Below are 18,621 nucleotides of genomic sequence, written 5' to 3' on the forward strand. Positions count from 1 at the left end.
AAAATAAAATTATATTTGAAGCAGTTATTCTGCTCCTTGGTTGGGTTTGTAGCTCCTTGAGGATTCAAAGTAAACAGGAGGATTTACGGGCTATAAAAATTCTTTATCTTCCCTTTCAAAAGTCACAAAACCATTGACTGAATTGTAAATCTACTTTTCCGTATTGCTGCATTTACTTTCAGATGTTCACGTTTAAGCCATACAGTATAGAGTTATATTTGAACATTTTTGTAATACAAGCACATTGGTATTTTTTCAGGATATTGTGTTAAGTATTTCCAGCGATATGAAACACACATGAGCATTAAAACCTTCACTAGACTTGATAATGGTTGATTTTTTTTTCTTGTAATATCTCCTTTCGAATTCTCCCCACCTCACGGCCTCACAGATGGTCCCGGTTTGAGGTGGAGGTGATCGGTGCCGTCTGCTGCGGCCCGTACCACCGCCGGTCTGTGGCTGCTTTTGTTCTCTCATGTGGTCTCTGCTGCGGCTGCTGCGTTTAGCTACGATCACGCAGGGAGCTCTGACAGGCTGCTCGCAGTGATAAAACCGGAGAGCTCTGGGTGTATGTGTTAGCGGATGACTCATGCGTGCAGCCATGTTTATTTATTTATATATATATATTTATTTTTTTATTTTTATTTTTTATACAGTTGCTTTCCACGAGCTCTTTCTTCTTCTCGACAGAATTAGCCCCGGCGTAGAGCAACAAGGTTGTTTCCATGGCAACGCAGAAAGCAAGTGACTGACAGTCGGCGGTGTCAGTCGTCCGCCGCTGCCAAATCCACAGAATAAGCTCCCACTTTATTATTCTAAATATTGAAGCTTTCCCGTGCCAAGTGGAGTTGAGAGTGGAGATCCAGGGGAACTCGCTCGGCTCCATCGATATGTTTCTGGTTTTGGGCGCCGGTTCCTTTTTCTAGCAGGCATCCCCCCAATTAAGACCTGGAAGACGGCAAAGCCTTTTTCTAGCAACGGAGAGAAAATCCTCAGGCTGTTACCAGACTCACTTTGATATATGTGTATTTTTTATTTTTTTTCTTCATCTGTATTTCCAAGAGAAATGTTGAATTAGTGTGTTCTTAACTAGCTACTGTTATGTGAACATAGTATTCTCAAGAGGGCAAAGCAGGATTACGTAACACAGAGTGTGCCAGGAACCCTTAAATCGTGGCATTTTCGCTGCTGCTTCTCCCTTAAGACGGCTTTCAAACGACTTTGATGAATTAATTTGTCTCCTTGTTCTGCACGCGCCATGTGGCGCTCTAGTCTGTTCCTGGGTTTCTTTCTGGCATTTGATGGCGAGTAGCAGGAGTCCAGCGACATCAGTGGACTTTTGATCAGTGGATCAAAAAAACCCAAGCGTTTGTTGCATCTTTTTCTACCCGACCGAGGGTAAAAACCTTTTGTTTTTTAATTTTCTATTCATGTATTTAAATAAAAACCATCCCATCCTTGTTTTTTTTCTTATTTTGATACTTTCCATTCCACATCTACTCTATATCTAAACGTCCTGAAGGATGGGGCTGGCGCTTTTCCCTTACTGTCAGCAAATCTCATTACAAGCCCATCTCTATAGAGTGTCTCTAGCCTTTCTGTAAATCTTAGTTTCCATCATACATAATTTCCCGAAATAGCTTGGCTCTGTAGTTTTAAGCAAACAGATTAAATGCTGCATTTGATTTATAGGGACTTCGTCTATGGCTAAATGCTTGTGTACATGTTTTTTTTTCTCTTCTTTCTCTCAAGCAATCGATTAACTGTGTTAAATAAATGAAATGAATGAACAGACAGCACCGCGGTGAAGGTTAAGTGTGGGTAGAGGTTTGAGTTGTGGGTGAGCGGGTGGTACACTTAGGAGCTGTCTACGGTCCTGGTTAAAAGCGAAACCAAGTTGACAGTGTGTCGGATGAGATAAAATCAAACATGCTCTTGACCCATCCATCAACCCCCCGAAGTCCCTTTGCACCTGTAATCTCTCGTGGCTTCCTCCTTCGCTTCAGACAGACAGGAGTCACAGTTCCCCCAATTAAATCTAAAACAAAGCTGCTGCTGTCAGACTTCACCCAAGGGAAACTCACAATGAGCTACAATAACACAACTTATGCTGTTTTTAATATCAGACAGTATAAATGTCTAGGTCACATTTGAATGTTTTCAGAAAACAAGAAAAAACTAAATATTTAGGAAGCACATTGGTATTTTTTATTAATATTTTAAAAGTAAGTCAAAAGTGAGGCTGTTAGGTTAACGATATATATAGATCAAAAACAGGGGTGGTCTTAGAATAGATGAAACATCTAGTAGCACCTGGACAACGCAGTTAAAGTCCCTGGTTAATATCAAGCATCGTTGACCCATCCATCCACCCCAACCTCCTCAATTAGTAGAATAAAGGGAATAAAATCACTTCACTTCATGGTAAAGCTGAAACAAAGGCAACGGGAACTTGTCGTGAGAGGACTTTGTCACATGTCGGTACCGGCGACAATAGCGTGCGTGGGCGGGGTTATTTTTATTGTGTCGGTGTTGGTGGACAGTTTTTGTCAACGCTGTATTGTTTTTTTTCAGACGATGTGGTTTTGCTGCACACGTAATTATTATGCTTCTGTGCGAACAGTGTTTGATAAATCTGGCAGCACCAGGAGTTAAAAGTTAAAATCAAACGTTGTTGACCCATCCATCCACCTCGACCTCCTCTCTTTTTCCTTTGTTTGATGCAGACAAGAGTCACAATTCCTACAATTACATCTAGAGTAAAGATGAAAAAATGTCCAGTCGTCAAAGGACTTGGTCAGTACCAACAACAACAGTGTCGCTGGGGATGTGTTTGTACGTTGGGTGACAGATTTTTTCTTTATCTGATTTATCATAAATCAGAGCATCAACACTCTCACAGTTATGGCAAATTAACACCAAACCAACAGAAAATAAAGTTTTAACCCTTTGGCTTCTACACTAAGAAATTGATTAATCACAATTAAATATAGAATATTTTGACATATCATTATTAAAATGTCCACACAATTGTACAGATTGATACAATATTGCGAAACTACAGTCATCATTATGTCAAAAAGTTAGATATTTGTATATATAATGTGTGCACACATGGGCAAATCTTACATACTGAATGACTATCAATGGTTAGAAAACAGATACAAAATAAGAATTAAAGCATCTTTTTGTCTACTACTACTACAAAAAAGATCAACCGTGCGGCTACAATGCCAGTCCAAGGGGAAAAGGGAGCTTCCTGGCAGAGAAGTATTAAGCTACAGCTACTGTAATAAAATAATAATGAGATGTGCTCTTTAATAACAGCATACCTGCCAACAGATTTTCTCCATACGAGCACGACAACACTTGAAATGAGCCAAAACCATAATGTCTTTTTTCCGTGCATGGAATTAAATGGGTCTGCACAGATGCACTGCTACACCAAATAAATAATAAAAAAAAAAAAAATAGTAAAAACCTGAGCTGCGTGATGTGCCGACGGCTCACGACTCGCAGATGCTAAAAAAAATAAATAAATAAATAAAAAGTATGCGGCGTTTTGCCCTCTCAGCAGTTCCACCTTATAACCTGAAACAAACAGCGTGGAAATGATGGAGCGGCTGTGACTCACGGACGTCATCCTGCGCTGCTGTGTGCGCTGCAATGCCACGTTCCACTCAGCGCCAAGTGTTGCACGGCGTTGGCCGCACAGAGCCGTGGCTAATCTGACATAAAATTAGAAAAACCGAGATAATGATAACGAGATAATGGACAATTAGATGAGACACGCGGGACACGGGAAGAACGGCGGCCGGCTGCAGCTTTTGCATGTGTCGTGCATTTGTAACTAAGTGGAGTCGGTTTTCAGATCTGCCTGCAGCTTCTGCTCAGCCTGCGCAGAAATACCGGGGAACTTACATGTAATTCCCTGTGAGGTTTTTTGAGCAGGCCCACTGCTGCTCTGCACAAAGCCTTAAGGCGGTATTATGTAATCTACCAGCTGGATCATTGGTGGATTGATGGGAGCCACATCATGTCCTGACCTGAACCGCGTCTCTCTGGAAGCTCCTTTAATTGAGCCAGTTCCTCATAGTAAAAGTAAAACTAAGATGTTGTTTCTTTTCTCCGGTGAGATGAAACATGTTCAGTATGTTAAATCAGTGGGTTTGAGTGTAAACTATATGTGGGCTCAGGATTTCATGCAACCACTTAAACATAATTACATGTTTTTGGGGTTTTTATAGCTCAAAATAAGCAGCTATGGGGTTTAGTGGGCGTTAATATGGCTTCAGCTAATTTTTTATTGCTTTATGTTGCATTCATGATCAGCGGTTTTCTTAAAAGCTGGAAAAAATTATTCATTCGTTCATTATGCAGAGTAGCCAACCAAAGTCAAAGATCGGGTTCAAGGCCTTTAAAAGCCAAACGTGTAGCGCAGAGAGAAATGCCGCTTCAGGCCTTTAACGTGCAGACTTGATCTTATCCCGGCCATCTGTGTTTATTTATTTTTTCCTTTTACTTGCTGGTGTCTGTGAACTGCTCCTTCGCGTGGCAGCAGTGGCTCAAAACGGCTACAAAAATCTCCAGTAAGTTAAACAAATGCGACCTTAGCCCCGTAACGCTCCACATTAGCTTGAATTTCAAAGCCATGCTTTGGAAATGAGTAAAACCTGCTAATTTCTTAGATAATCTTCCCAGAGTTTCAGAGCAGAGTCGGATGATTTATTCTGTGGTTTAATTTGTTGCACTTTAGGCAAATGTATTTTCATGTTTTGTACGCGCTGCCCTTCCCTCCCTCGCGTGCTGACTTGGAAGAATTAAAGGTATTGATCGAGGCTAAAAAAGAACCAGCGACCTTTAAGTCCACAGCTCCGGGTCATCGCTCCGAGGCCATTTATGTTAAATTAGCCGCGGATGCTGAGACTCGGTTCTTGTGTATTTGGTGGCCTCCCCTGACATTTTCGCCGCCCGTAATGAGGCCAAAAATTTCCAGCTGAGCACAAGTGACTTCACACTGACTTTTCTCTCGTGGCGCACTTGGGTCAAAATGTCACCTTCACACAAATCATCCACTGATCACGATTTCTTTCTCGATCTCTTATTAACCTGTTCCCTAATCTGTCTTCCTCTAAAATATGGATATTTTTTAATTGGAGGAATAATTGTTAGTTGGTACCACATAGCTTTCCTCTGGTACATCATGTTACAGCACGTTCTGTTGCTTCGCTGTTCCTTATACTACAAAAACCAAAAGGCATTTAGTCCCGGTTACAAAATAAAAGGAATAATTACACTTCGTGACCTTGCTGTTTCGTCCCTTCCTGCAGGAGCTCATTCAGATTCAGATAAATCATCGTCTCCGTGCACGGCTTTAGCTCTGGGGTTCACTCGTTGAGCAGCTCTCAGGTACATTTTCCAAGGTTGAGGCAGGCAGGGATCCCGGACTATAGCGTGAGCTGCACTGCTTTGCATTCAGTTCATCTGCCACAGACATATGACTCATCATTTGAATTATGGGCACCTTGCGTGAACAAAGACACCCCGCACTTAGAAGGAGGAGGAGGAGCAGCGGCGGCAGCAGCAGCGTCAGACTGGAAGAGCTTCTGCAAAGTGGCCATAATGCTGCGAGAGGGAAAAAAGGAGGACACTGCACACTTTTGAAGGTCATTGCACTTCCATAAATGGGGTCTCTCCAGAGCTGAAATTAATTAAGGCACCTCTTTTTAGAGGCGTCAATGTGAGCCGCTGCTGGAAAGGCTCTCCATTCTTCACGGTGTTAGACAGAGTTACGAACCGTGAACCTGCCAAGGCGCAAGAGCCGGGCTGTAAGTAGAAGTCTCCTTGGCTGCAGCCTGGTGCTGTCGACCTGATAATTTACATTCTCGCTGGTTTACTCGTACACTTTGTAAGAAAATCGATAAATATAAGGCAACTGCAGTAAATGCGACAACCTGCAACAATATCAAGCCATAAATTCAACGCAGACAAGAACATCGACAGAAACACACACGTCTCGCCTACCTGCCTACATCACGACCTACATATCTGCGCACACGTGTGCAGCACCTTTCACCAAGGTTTCCATGACAACCGAGCAAACTATGGCCACTTTAATAAAGGCCAAACATCGCAGCTCGACATAAGAGGGCGAGTGCATGCGTGAGTCGCCGGTGGCCACGGGTAGTTCAAACATCTGTAATAACAGCTGGACAGTGGCATTACAGGAGATTTACTAAGTTGTATGGATATGCGTGGATGTTTCCTTTCTTCCACAGGAGCAGATGCTTTTAACCTCGGCAGCATGATTCCTTGTTTCAGAAAGGCAGATTAACGCGCGGCGATCTGGACTAAAATTGATGTAAATCCAGCTTTAAGCTCATGGTTTTGTTAAATGAAACATATTTCTTTTGTTTTTCTTTTATTCCTATAACTATTCAGTGACGTGTTTGCGTCCCTGTACTGGAGGAAATGTAAAAACAATGTGGTTTTTAGAACCTGGTTTGGAGTCGGTACTTTCCCAAAACAATTAGAACCTCGGGTGTGATGAACACATATTGATGCAGCACAGGTGTCTACAAATGTCAAGCCAGGTCAGACTTTGCATTAACATGCGTCCTGGGCAATCCGATCACAAGCGGCCGGCTTAAAATACAGGTGACAACCTTAACTGAGAGATCCAGTCCCTGAACACATTTGAAGGTGGTTTAGGTTCTGTCTATATGCATTCCACTACTTTTACACCTACTCAACATCAACACTGCATCAGTTTAGCTGCATTCATTCAGAAAAACAAACAAAACAAAAAAACAGATACATTAAATAGCCCTGTTAAATAATGGTCGCCTGAAACGGATTAAGTTCATTAGTAATGAGAGACTTTTAAAATATTATGTCCTTGAAGCTGTTAAATAACTAAATAATAGATGCATTTTTCATATAAATAAGGCACGAGGTTAATTATCCATGTGATTGTGCTGCTCTTGCTTGGAGTTCAGTCAGTATTTCCTCAGTCGTCGCTGCCTTTATTTACCTTCACCACCAGAGATTACAGTGAGAGTACGGACGCTTCCGGGGTCCAGAGGGGGACGAACGCGGAGACACATTTTAATCCCAGGTGTGAACACTAATATTTAAATCTGGACACTCGCGATCGCATCACCTGCGACGACCGGTTGCGAAAGGTCTGAACGGGGCCATAAAGCGTCAGCTGTGTAAACAACAGCTCTGAATGTGAGCCATAAAAAATGTAACACAACGCAGAGAAATGCATGATGCTGCGTTTGGCATCTGTTGCTTTACAAAGCGCATGGGGCAGCAGCGTCATTTCACTGTTTTCCTATGAGTGGTGCACATGCAAAGGAAATAAAAAAAAAAAAAAAAAAAAACTCAAGGGTATTCAGTCCTCTGGTGAACTTCCCTTTGTTGTGTCTTACTCAAGCTGCACACTGGCAACAGCACACAGCGGCGCGCCGGCCTTCGGGTCCCGTCTGAGTTTGCATGTTCTCTGCATATTTGCATGTTTGCATGTTTTCCTCCCGCAGCTCAACAGTCCAACTCCGCTCATAATCGTGACTGTGTTCGCCTGCGCTCTCCCAGTGCATGCTGGGACGGCCTCAGCTACACAGTTTGTTAAGTGATTTTAAAACTTTACTGTACATCCAGAAAGTCTGTAAAAAAAGTTGTAGTCCATAGCCAAATTCATTGAGCTAAAGGCTAATGCCACTATCCCAATGGCAGTGACAATGCTCACAAGCTGAGGTTTATATAAGTTTAGCATGTTTGCATATGCTAAGTAAGCACAGTGAACAGCTGACGTCTGATGAGAATCCCATTAGTTTTGCCTGTAAAAAGTCAACCCGATGACCTGCGCGGTGAAAAGAGCTGAAAGTCGTACAACTTCTTGAGTTTCATTTAAGTTTTTTCTTTTAATGAGTAGAAAGAGGGCAGATGGATATTCGCCATTAGCCGCATAATCAATTGATTAATCGCAACCCACAGAAAAAACTAATGGAATGAAAGTAGAGATAATTACTGTAGCAGTCCCTCGGACTGAAAACCATTTAGAGTCTTGAGTGATGCGTGAGGTTTCGTTTATTAAATCCACCAGGAAGCAGAATGACGACCAACTTCATTCGTCGAAACGTAAAATAGAGAATAAACATTTCACGATCATGTTCCCACGTCAGACCCAAACAAATAAAATCCTGATAAAGTTACACACAGCTAAAAAATGCACGCCTATGATTCCATAAGTTCTAAATATCAAACATCACACCTCACTGCACTCTCCAAGGAATGCAAACGAGAGATGCAATATTCCTCTCTTCAATCATTAAACGTGTGAACGACAGGTAAAAAAAAAAAAAAAAAAAATAGGCCGAAGCTTAATGTTGTGCAAATTAAGTGCAAACAAGTGCGAACTCGTCTGCACTGCCTGGAACACTGTGCAAAAACTACGTACACACACACGGGTCACATTAAACAAAATTCAGACTATTTAAGATGTTCTCAGTGCCGTTCTTTACCGTTTACTCTGACCACTTTTAACATTAAGAGCCTTTCTGTATAAAGGAAACTTGTTGTTGACTTCAAGGCACAAAACAAAAGAGTCATTGTACCGTCTTTGCAGCGGGCAAGGTCACACAACAACTAGCTGTTTACCATCGCTGCGTCATGGCCGCACCGGATGAGGAATGCTTTGTATGTCAAATACTGCAGGCTCAACAATTGCCAGTGGTGGTGGAGGGCAGTAACTGAGGCTGCCCTCTGTGGTAATCCCAGCGAGACACTCTGATTAAGGGATTACTCCTGCAACTAATTTTATAGGCTGGGATAGACCAGACCAGAGCTCAGAGGGAAAAGAGGTGGGAGGAAAGGAAGTCGTAGCACAACGTGAGGATGAGAAACGGCTAAAAAAAAAAATCAAAGATGAAGACCGGTCACTCTGCAGCAGTGAATCTGTTTTTGAATCCATTACCAGACCGGTGTTTTTCTGAGACAGAATACCTCAAACGACAGAAAATCCCCTTTAAGGAGAGACTGACACAGCCTAAAAAAACACTTTCAGTTTTTAGAGCTGCTCTAGAAAGTCGTACAGTTACTTCCCAGAGGCCTCGGAGGATGTACATCTCCAGGGGGATCAGATCTCCATACTGCTCTGATTAAACAGTGAAAAGCCATCGGACAGACAGATGGCAGCGGGAAAAAGTAGGACTTTCAGAAATTCCATGCAAGCGCTCTTTCCGCGCTCAGGCGTCTGTTGACTTTCATTTAAAGCTCTCGCCTGCCAGTTTTTTTTTGTTTTTTTTCCTCTTTTTATTGCTTTTTCAAGGGAGAGGCTTTCTCATGAGCTCGATGTTGTTCTATAGTGTTTACAGCCGTCGCGCGCACATTGTCTTTAAAACTAGTTCAGCCCGAAAGGAGGTCACTTCATTCTGAGACAGTGCATGTGGGACTTTGGTCTGATTCGTCTGCTGGAAAGTGACAAAACCGTCTGACGCTGGCCTCGCTGCAGATAAAATCCACTCGGAGCTCTGGACTGCAGCTTTATTCTGGATCGCCGCTGTGGTGATACACACACACACACGCAACACATTCCTCTGTGACGCAGCAGCACCTTGCTTTTGAAGCGACCGGCTTTTGATGTTCTAATTAAAGCGGGGAGAGGAACATATTGTCAGATATGCCAAAGAGCCTGCGCTGTAAATACATCCTCATCCTGCATGGCTGAAGACTAATGGACCTATTTTATTAAATGAAACGCTTGGGTCGCCCCGACTGTGCACCGCAACGTCCTCCCGCAATGTCAGGGATCTTCGCCGCGAGCCTCTACCTTCGTTTCCTAACGTCCACTCTCAAATATAAAGGCAGAAATGAGACATCGGCTGTGTCTTAACCCCGACTGAAATCACTCTGGCCACAGATATTTACGCTTAATAAAAAGATCTTTATGGGACAGATATGTGTCTCTCCATGCCCCAAATAAGGACAGAACTTATTCTGGCTCAGTCCGATGTGGGGCGTCGAACAGAAGAAGTTTTTCTCTACAAATTTATTAATAACACTGACTTAACTCAATAAAAGAAGATACCCGAGAGAGTGTTGTGACTTCTAATTCTCATCTAATTATTCTGACGTCCACCGAAAAGCAGGACGCTCTTATTTAAATGAGAATCTCTTAAACACTTGTAGAAGGTAGGTAGCTTTTTCACAGGTCTGCTCTCGCAGATAACAATCTCCCGTCTCCCTACACCTTCAGCAGTCCTCGCAGTCGTTCCTGCGCCATTCGCCCGCATAATTGTCACAGCATAATCACAAATAATGACGATTTCAAGTGGTGCACAAGTGAGATTAATGTTCCTGCGATTAAAACGCAGAGACGTGCCAAGAGGCTCTAAATAAAAAGAGACGGTCCAGCCGAGACAAGACAGTTCGCAGCCTCATATAAACAACACTAGTCAATCGAAGATACACAATGAGATGTTATAAACAAGAAGACCAACAAGTGTGCTGTGTGTTTCTGATCCAAAGCGGGAGCGCAATCAGTAATATCGAACCATCGTCATGTCCCATTGAGGAAATGGATCAGCGTCAACTTTGTGAAGATTTAAATCAGTCTCGCTGCTCGTTATGCGGCTGTTATTCTGTGCAGATTGTGTTACTACAGATGAAAAGGTCAGTTGTTTTTTAGACACGCCGGTGTAAGTGTGAACGCAGCCCCCTGAAGCGTGGGAAGGCCGCGTGGGTGGCCGGTCGGACATCAATGCCGCTGTACGCTCCTGTATTGGCATAAATCGTCGCTCTCTCTCCTCTGCAGCATCCTACTTCTGTAGGACGGCCTGAGGGAAGTCCTCATTAATAAAGCCCTTGAGGGGTTTGGTTTTTCCAAACAAAGCCGGCTCGTCCTTGAACCAGAGGACGTGACTTGGTTGAAGCTTGAACCACAAACAGGAGCGTATCTGTCTCCTGTGATGCGTGGATGTGTGAGGAGGATTTTTGTTGTTCTTTTCAGTTCAATTAGTTTAAAAGCAAGAAACGTGGTCTTATTGACGTTTTATTGTTTTATTGACAGTTAATAAAAACTGTAGCTTAAAACCAGAGGACGTATACAGTAGGAACTGAAGCAGGAACTTTTAAATCCACTTATTTGGTTGAACTTTCTGGACTGGGGCCATAGAGCTGAGCATCACTCGTTGGTTGAGTTTAAGATTAATATCTGCCACTAAAAAACATTTTGTTTTTATTCCTTGTGCTAAAACACAACAACATGGACGCAGATGTATGCAGAGGAAGAAGGACTGATGTACCTATACACCCTACAACTAAACTGCTAATATGTCATTTCTGAAAATAGCAAATGTGTCACAACTTAACTTCATTGAAATTTTTCCCTTACTAGGTTACGAATACCTCAAGAGCCGTTCTTGTGAACACGGTAAACATGAAGCCATCTGAAGGCACCATAATAGTTCTGAGTATTTTTGGTGGAAATGCGACTAATGTTTACAGAAAACACTATTCTGTCCCGCTCGGGGTCTGTTGCCATCACTTGAGCAGCGGAAAATGCACCGTAAGTCATCAAGATTGGAAATATCATAAAACAGGTTATTTTCTTGATTAATTAATCAATAAAACATCAAGAAGCCAAGATGGCGTCTTCAAACTCAGCCCAAAACCAAGGCTACTACAAAAACACTGTTGCTAGGCAACTCTTGCCCTGTAGAAAACCGCAGAAGCTAACAGTTAGCAAGCTAACGGCTGAGTAACTTAATGTTTGTGAAGCTAATGCTGTCTCCAAATGGAACAAATGAAGCTTGTGGTTAAGATATAGGAAGTGGTGTACGCAAAATACCTGACATTCAAAAGTTAACATAAGCGCTAAGTCATGATAGCGCCGCTGCTAGGCAACCGTTGCTGTCAAGGCGCCACGGAGGCTAACAGTTAGCAAGCTAACGGCCGAGTAACTTAATGTTTGTGAAGCTAATGTTGTCTCCAAATGGAACAAATGAAGCTTGTGGTCAAGATATAGGAAGTGGTGTACGTAAAATACCTGACATTCAAAAGTTAACATAAGCGCTAAGTCATGATAGCGCCGCTGCTAGGCAACCGTTGCTATCAAGACGCCACAGAGGCTAACAGTTAGCAAGCTAACGACACCATCGGAAGGCAGCACAAATCGGATTATTTGTCATTAAAATATATACATTTGTTTGTAAATTATAAATTTTTATCAAAATATATGTGGATTAGTGTTAGGATGGTCAACTAAAGAGAAGAAGAACAAGGAACAAAATCGCTTTTTAAGGCGAGGCAGGTGATTTATCGCTAAAAACGGTGGTCGAGAAGTCACACAGCAGCTCGGTCCAACAGACAGTCATCGCAGTCTGTGGTTTATCCTCTAATAAACCTGTCACCAGCAGCTCCTCCAACACCGCCCACTCCTCTGATTGTGTGTGTGTGTGTGTGTGTGTGTGTGTGTGTGAGTACATCCTCGAGTGTGTCATGTGTGCAGGAGGAAGCCGGATTTACCCCCCTAGTTCTTTACAGCTGTGGGAGACGTTTCTGTTTAATGAGGTCTAGATAGGCTCTCCCCTCAATTACTATCTATCAGCGTTGTGTTTGTGTTTGTGTGTTTACGTCCCCCTCTCCCACCTCTCCGAGTCCTCATCAATTCATCAGCAGCCAGTACAAACCGGCAGCGACGCCAGACACTCTCGCCACTTTTCTTTATTCTGGATCAAATACACTGAGCTTTGGGTGTTAGGGTTAATTTTTATTGCTTTTCTTTCTTTTTTTGTCGTCTACAAGCTGCTCGGGATGTGATCAGAACATTTAATAATAATAATGGCGATTCAGGGAAGTAAAATTTAATTCACACGACATCGACTTGTGTCGGAGCAGAAAAAAAGGGGCAGAAATACAATTTTATTTTTTTCAGAAGCGGAAAAAAAAACTTTTTATCTGATTAAATTAATGGATTTAAAACAGAAGGAGCCGCCCAACAAATAAATCAGATAAAACATCGACCTTTAAGTTAGTTTTCACATCCAAAATGTCAAATATTTCACACCTCCAGCTGTTTTCTTCTTAAGTATTTCAGAAACTTGAATCTATTTTATAATAATTATGTGGTTTGGACTGCTAAGTGCTGTGAAGTTGCTTCTTTAGACTCTAAAAGGCTGTTTTTCACTAATTATTAACGTCATCGGGAGAATGATCCACATACAATCCATAATTATGAGTAGCAACAAATGCAAAATTGTTCAAATTTAATAATAATGCAGCTCTGAATAATGTATATCAGTTAAATTATCAACTATGAATCTTTTCACTAGTCATTTCCTGGTACATATTTTTATCCACATAGCCTCTCTGGTGCATAGTTTTTTACTTGAAACAGGGTATTTCTACCTGCATTAATTTGCCCCTGTACTTAAGCAGCAGAAGCTGAATAGCAAATTTAAGTTCCTGAAGTGACTGACATCTACTTCCGCCTACAGCCCTGTGTTTCGTTGGCATAATTTCAGTCACGCTTGGGAATAATCCGTGCACACACACTCCAAACCACACTGTGTTTTAGAGGGAGTGAACCCCGTCCTCTTCTTTTCAGATGTGATTCCCAGCTGCCTGGAGGAAAACGGATTAACCGCCGTCATTTTAACACACACATGCACACACACACACCTCCAAACTCGTTCTAGCACACCAAGTGCTTCTCCCACCCCCTATTAACACACACTCACACACAAAGGGGATCTCTCTCTTCTTGCAGAAGTCTATTATTAGCTGTTCAACCCAGAGACAAACTAATGACACGTTGGGATGAATCACCAAAGCTGCTGCCTCCAACTATCTAACTACAGTAGACAGCCATGTAGGATGTTGGCCACCACACAAATATAAACACTCATACCATCAGTCTGCTTCAGAGACTGCAGCAAAAGTTATCCTCCATTAGCCGCTGAGGCCCACGTGTCTGAAGGTTTTCAGTCCAACACGTACAAACTCAGACGCAGAAATCACAGCTTTACTTCGTATGATCTCAGACTGGTTATTTAACCATTTAACCAAAAAAAAGGTGAGTTTTTTGATCCATTAGGACTCATTTAAACCTCATTTATAGTGTGAGAGAAACCGTACTTTTCCTAAAACCTTTTTTAATATCTTTTAGCTAATTGTTTTGGTTCACCGCGCCCATCAATCCCATTTCCAAACCCATCCAATATCGCAGACGGATGTGGCATCAGTCAGGCGTGACAGTGTTCCCGAATTCAGTTTGTTCGTCTACAGCGTCGCCTGGTTTCAAGTCACCTTTCATCAAAATCATAAAGGCGGCGCACTGTACGGACTTTGAAAATTGGGAACTTGGGAAAAGAAAAGTGATTTATTTGTTATTTGAAAGAAAAATATGAGCTAAAGGGACATGTATTTGCCTGAGGAGGTGGTGGAGACTGAAGAATAAGCTAAGAGATAAAGAATATTAGACTCCAACAAACAGAAAAATTGCCAGATTCGCATTTAAGTGACATCTAATCCTTGTCTACGGAGCAATTTAGCCTCTTTCAGCTCATTACTGTACAGTTTTGACCTCGGACGCATCATGTACATGCTGCGTTTGTATTAGCTAATGGTATTGGAAGCTAAAATGTCAGTTTTCAGCAAAAATCCACCTTTCACTTCTCGCCTCTTTTCACACACTTATAAAGAGAAAACCCCCCGAGTTTGATACCCCAGCTTCCCCACTGACTTCATTCTCCACCAGATGACCAGAGGCATTAAAGACGTGATTCCCAGCTCCACTGAGCACAAGCGAACAGCTAAATGACACAGTGAGCAACCCAGAGGAGCCGGCGCACTTGATTGGCTCTGTTGTCGACTGAAGCACTGTTATCAAACTCCACATATAAAGACGCTTGACTGAAGCATGGCCCGCCTGCTGCTCCGCTGCTGCTGCTGCTGCTGTATTGTTGTTACTATGACAACGGCTGTATATGATGTACAGACATGTCGAACGGACACGCAGACTGTGTCGTGCGTTCGTTTTTTTTTTTGCAGCGAGCACAAATGGACGCGGAGAGCGCGCCTTTAAGTGGCTGCTGTCGATCCTAATGGGAGCTTAAGTGATACATTAGATCGTGTATCAATGTCTGAATGAGAGTCGATACATGATCCGTGTCCTCTGTAGCTCCAGCGCACGGGAAAAAGCATCTGCAGGACTGACTCACTGTCTATACTGGAACCAGACAGAAATGAAGTCTGCGAGATTAGCTGTGATGTAATCAAACAATTAGATTTAGGCCGGGGGTGGGAAAAAAATATCGATTTGGCGATATAATGGCAATTTTGAATGTCGATTTTTAAAAGAAAAAGGAAAAAGTCATGTTTTGGGCTGACATATGTGATATGATGTACATATATATATCTACAATGCATATTTTAAACTGCATTTCAAAATTTCTCAGTGAACTATGTAGAATATTGCAATATATCGCAATATCATAATATCGCAGTAATGTATCGTATCGTGACTGAAATATCGTGAAGTCCTTGCCAATACCCACCCCTAATTTAGGCCTAATTTAGGCAAAAAGTATGTGCTCAGGTTCAAAAAAACATGCTTTGAGGTACTTCCTTAGATCTCTGAATTCCATAATAAAATAAACTCCTTATTCCTTATTGCACCCACTGTCATCGCTCTTGTAGCTCTGTTTTTGGTCCCAACCACCTTCTGAGGGAAATATCCAACTCGTCAGCTGCTAAAGTCTCCACAATGTTCACTATCTAGTTGCTAAAGCTAAATTAATATTGTAGTTGTGCATCACTTATAAACCTCCCCAGAAATTTGAGGTGTGACTGGTCCTAAACGGTTCACGGTTTGTTGTTGCCACTATCAAGGCTAGTCAGCCTTTTTTCTATGATTGAGGTTTTCTTAAAGCTAGTCTAGTCAGTTTGTGGACTAACAGTCATTGCTTCTGTTCAGATAAAACAAAAATAAACCTCCAGTTTGAAACAGGAAATGAACGGCTGTCTCTCGAGTCTTGTGTTTTTTTGACCCATCCATCAGGCCCGACCTCTTCACACATCAGCTCCCTACAGGCTTTGCAGCTCTATATCACTTCCTCTTCTGCCTGTGACGGGGACTCATTATTTCTGAACATATACCGCACGACGAGGCCGTAGAGTGAAAATGACTGACACCCTAGTTTCTCTTGGGCGGGCCGTTTGCTAATTTTTGTGAACCCGCGACCTTTCCTCTAGCGCCACATAATAATTTAGCAGCTCTGTTTTGTGTACACCCCACAGCAAAAAATAAATGCCCCTCTTGACCTTCATAGCTCTCGATGCCACCTCCCATGATAAACTGCTGCAGTGAGAGAGTAGCCAGCGAGTGATTCATCGACTCTAACAAGCCAAATGTATAAGAAAGTACCTCTGCCAGAAAAGAGACACAGAGGGACGTTTCACAAAAGTAAGCTGAGGCTGAGGCGGGCTGCAGTTATTTTGGTAACTATGGCTAATGGATGTTTCACACATCCAGATTGGACGGGCTCCATTTAAATGAGTGTTGCAGCCTCAGCTATCAGTCAAACCTGGTCAGCAGTGACACTGACGCCAGGAATCACGTGGTTTCAGCTCCGTCGTTTATATAATGCATCGCCACTTTTACCACATTTCATAAATCAATCAGTTGTTTGGTAAGAAAAAACCATAAAGTCAGTGATACGTATTATTTGTTATTATTAAAAGCACTATCCATAAATTCGTATCCTCTAACCATAAAAGCCTTTCGTGCAGAGTACAGGTGGACAAAATAGGTTAATTATTTTATTAAGGTGTCTAATTTTATATCACAGTGGCACAGTTGAGATTATAATGTAATTGCTACTGGAATACTTAGGGAATATAACGCTGTGAATCAAATAATAAACCTTTATTACTTTTATAGAAAAAACTGATTCCTGTTGTCTAGATATTTTTGCCCCCCCACCACTTATACGGAAATGACAATATCCAGCATGAATAGGAGGAAATGTAACCAACTGGTTTCATTGTCCACACTGGTACCGAGCGCTAAAACCTCTAGGGCTGAAAAATGATGCCAACAAGCCAAAAAAACTGCAGGGAAGCTACCTCCACGTCACCCCGTCCGCCTCGAGCTCCATTCGAGCTCCACCTCTTTGGCCATTTTTTGAAAAAGCCAAGAGTTAGTTGGAGTCCAGTCAAGATGGCAATGCGCATATGACATTGAAGAGAACAAGTAGGATAAGGAAAGTCTTTATGAATCTACTTAAAAAGTCAGACTGAAAGATCTGGATCAGATCAAAGGGGAAGTAAATTGATGGGGACGCCCTTCTTCTACTGAAATGAATGGTTGCTTGTGTGAAGAGAAACCCCTAGGAAACCGTGTTACATCACATATTGTCTATTTTTAAATGCACTTAATAATGAGCCCTGATTATGTGATGCCGTCCTTTAACTAGTGTTCCTCACTAGCATTAAATAGACAAGCTAAAGAGAGAACTTCAGAGGTGTTGATAGTAGCTGTTTCCCTCATCGAATAAATCTGGATTTATTCACATCCACAGTAAATAGTGTGAAGACGGAGAGAGAGGGGGGGGGGGGGGGGGTGGGTGGGTGGTGGGGGTGGGAGACAAGCTGTGCAAGATGAGTGTTTAATGCTCAGCACCAGCCGTTCAAACCTGGACATTACGCCTGTCTGATATTGATCTGTCTCTCTCCAACAGGTTAAATATGTGAGCACTCTCCAGCAGATGCATCCTGTCACCAACACATGCTCTTCCACCCCCCCCAACCCCTCCCGGAGTGAACCGAACCCCAGACACACATGTGCAAATCGGTCGCTAAAAAGTCATTTTCAGACAGACTATCCAGGCAGCAGTCCCCCTTGCCGCTCGGTGCCCTAGATGAGTCCTTCCAGCCTGTTCTTCCCAGCACAGTTTCTGCACCTATTTTGGATTCGAAACCAGGCCAGGCAGCAGAGCTCAGGGCAGCACTGAGCTCCCTCTCAGTTCTGACTTGCCAAGTCCGTCTGATTTTCTTTTAAGGGCTGACAGATTAAAAAGCAGCAGCGTTTTTCGGGGGTTGTTGACATGCATCTGGAGGTTTGTCCTCTGCAGCCCCCCCCTCCCCTCCCCGTTTAAAAGGAGGCATTTGGGTTAAAAACAGCATTCACATGTATGACTCTCAGTGAGCTGCCTTTCAGACCTGAGCTCATTCATCCGGTGCGCGTCTTATTCTTTCTTTCGTTCTTTCTTTCTTTCTTTTTTTTAAAATAGAGTCGTAGCTAATAACGTAACCGGTGGGGTTATTTATAGCCTCCGTGAAGATGCGCTCAGCAGTGATGGCAATGGCTTCCTCCCCCCTCCTACACCACAGTGACGTGGTGCTGTTACGCAAAACCAGGGGTTCACCTTTTTTTTTTCTTTCTTTTTTTTTTTTTTGCAGACCTCTCTGGCACCACTGGCGTAAAAATAATAATAAATAAATAATAAATAAAAATAATAATAATAATAAATTGTGGCACGAAGCAGGAGGCGGTGTGATATACTTATAGGAGAACACGCACAGCCCGGGGGCGAGGCAGCCCGACAACTTCTG

General features: G+C 42.6%; 1 protein-coding gene across 5 annotated transcripts in view; it reads right to left on the minus strand.

The window, feature by feature from the left end:
- ppm1e (protein phosphatase, Mg2+/Mn2+ dependent, 1E) overlaps nt 1-18,621 on the minus strand; it is a 42,829-nt gene that overhangs the window by 21,949 nt on the left and 2,259 nt on the right. The gene's annotated exons all lie outside the window — the stretch shown is intronic.

The sequence above is a fragment of the Mugil cephalus genome, chromosome 15 (assembly GCF_022458985.1).
Source record: "Mugil cephalus isolate CIBA_MC_2020 chromosome 15, CIBA_Mcephalus_1.1, whole genome shotgun sequence".
NCBI classification, from domain to species: Eukaryota; Metazoa; Chordata; class Actinopteri; order Mugiliformes; family Mugilidae; genus Mugil; species Mugil cephalus.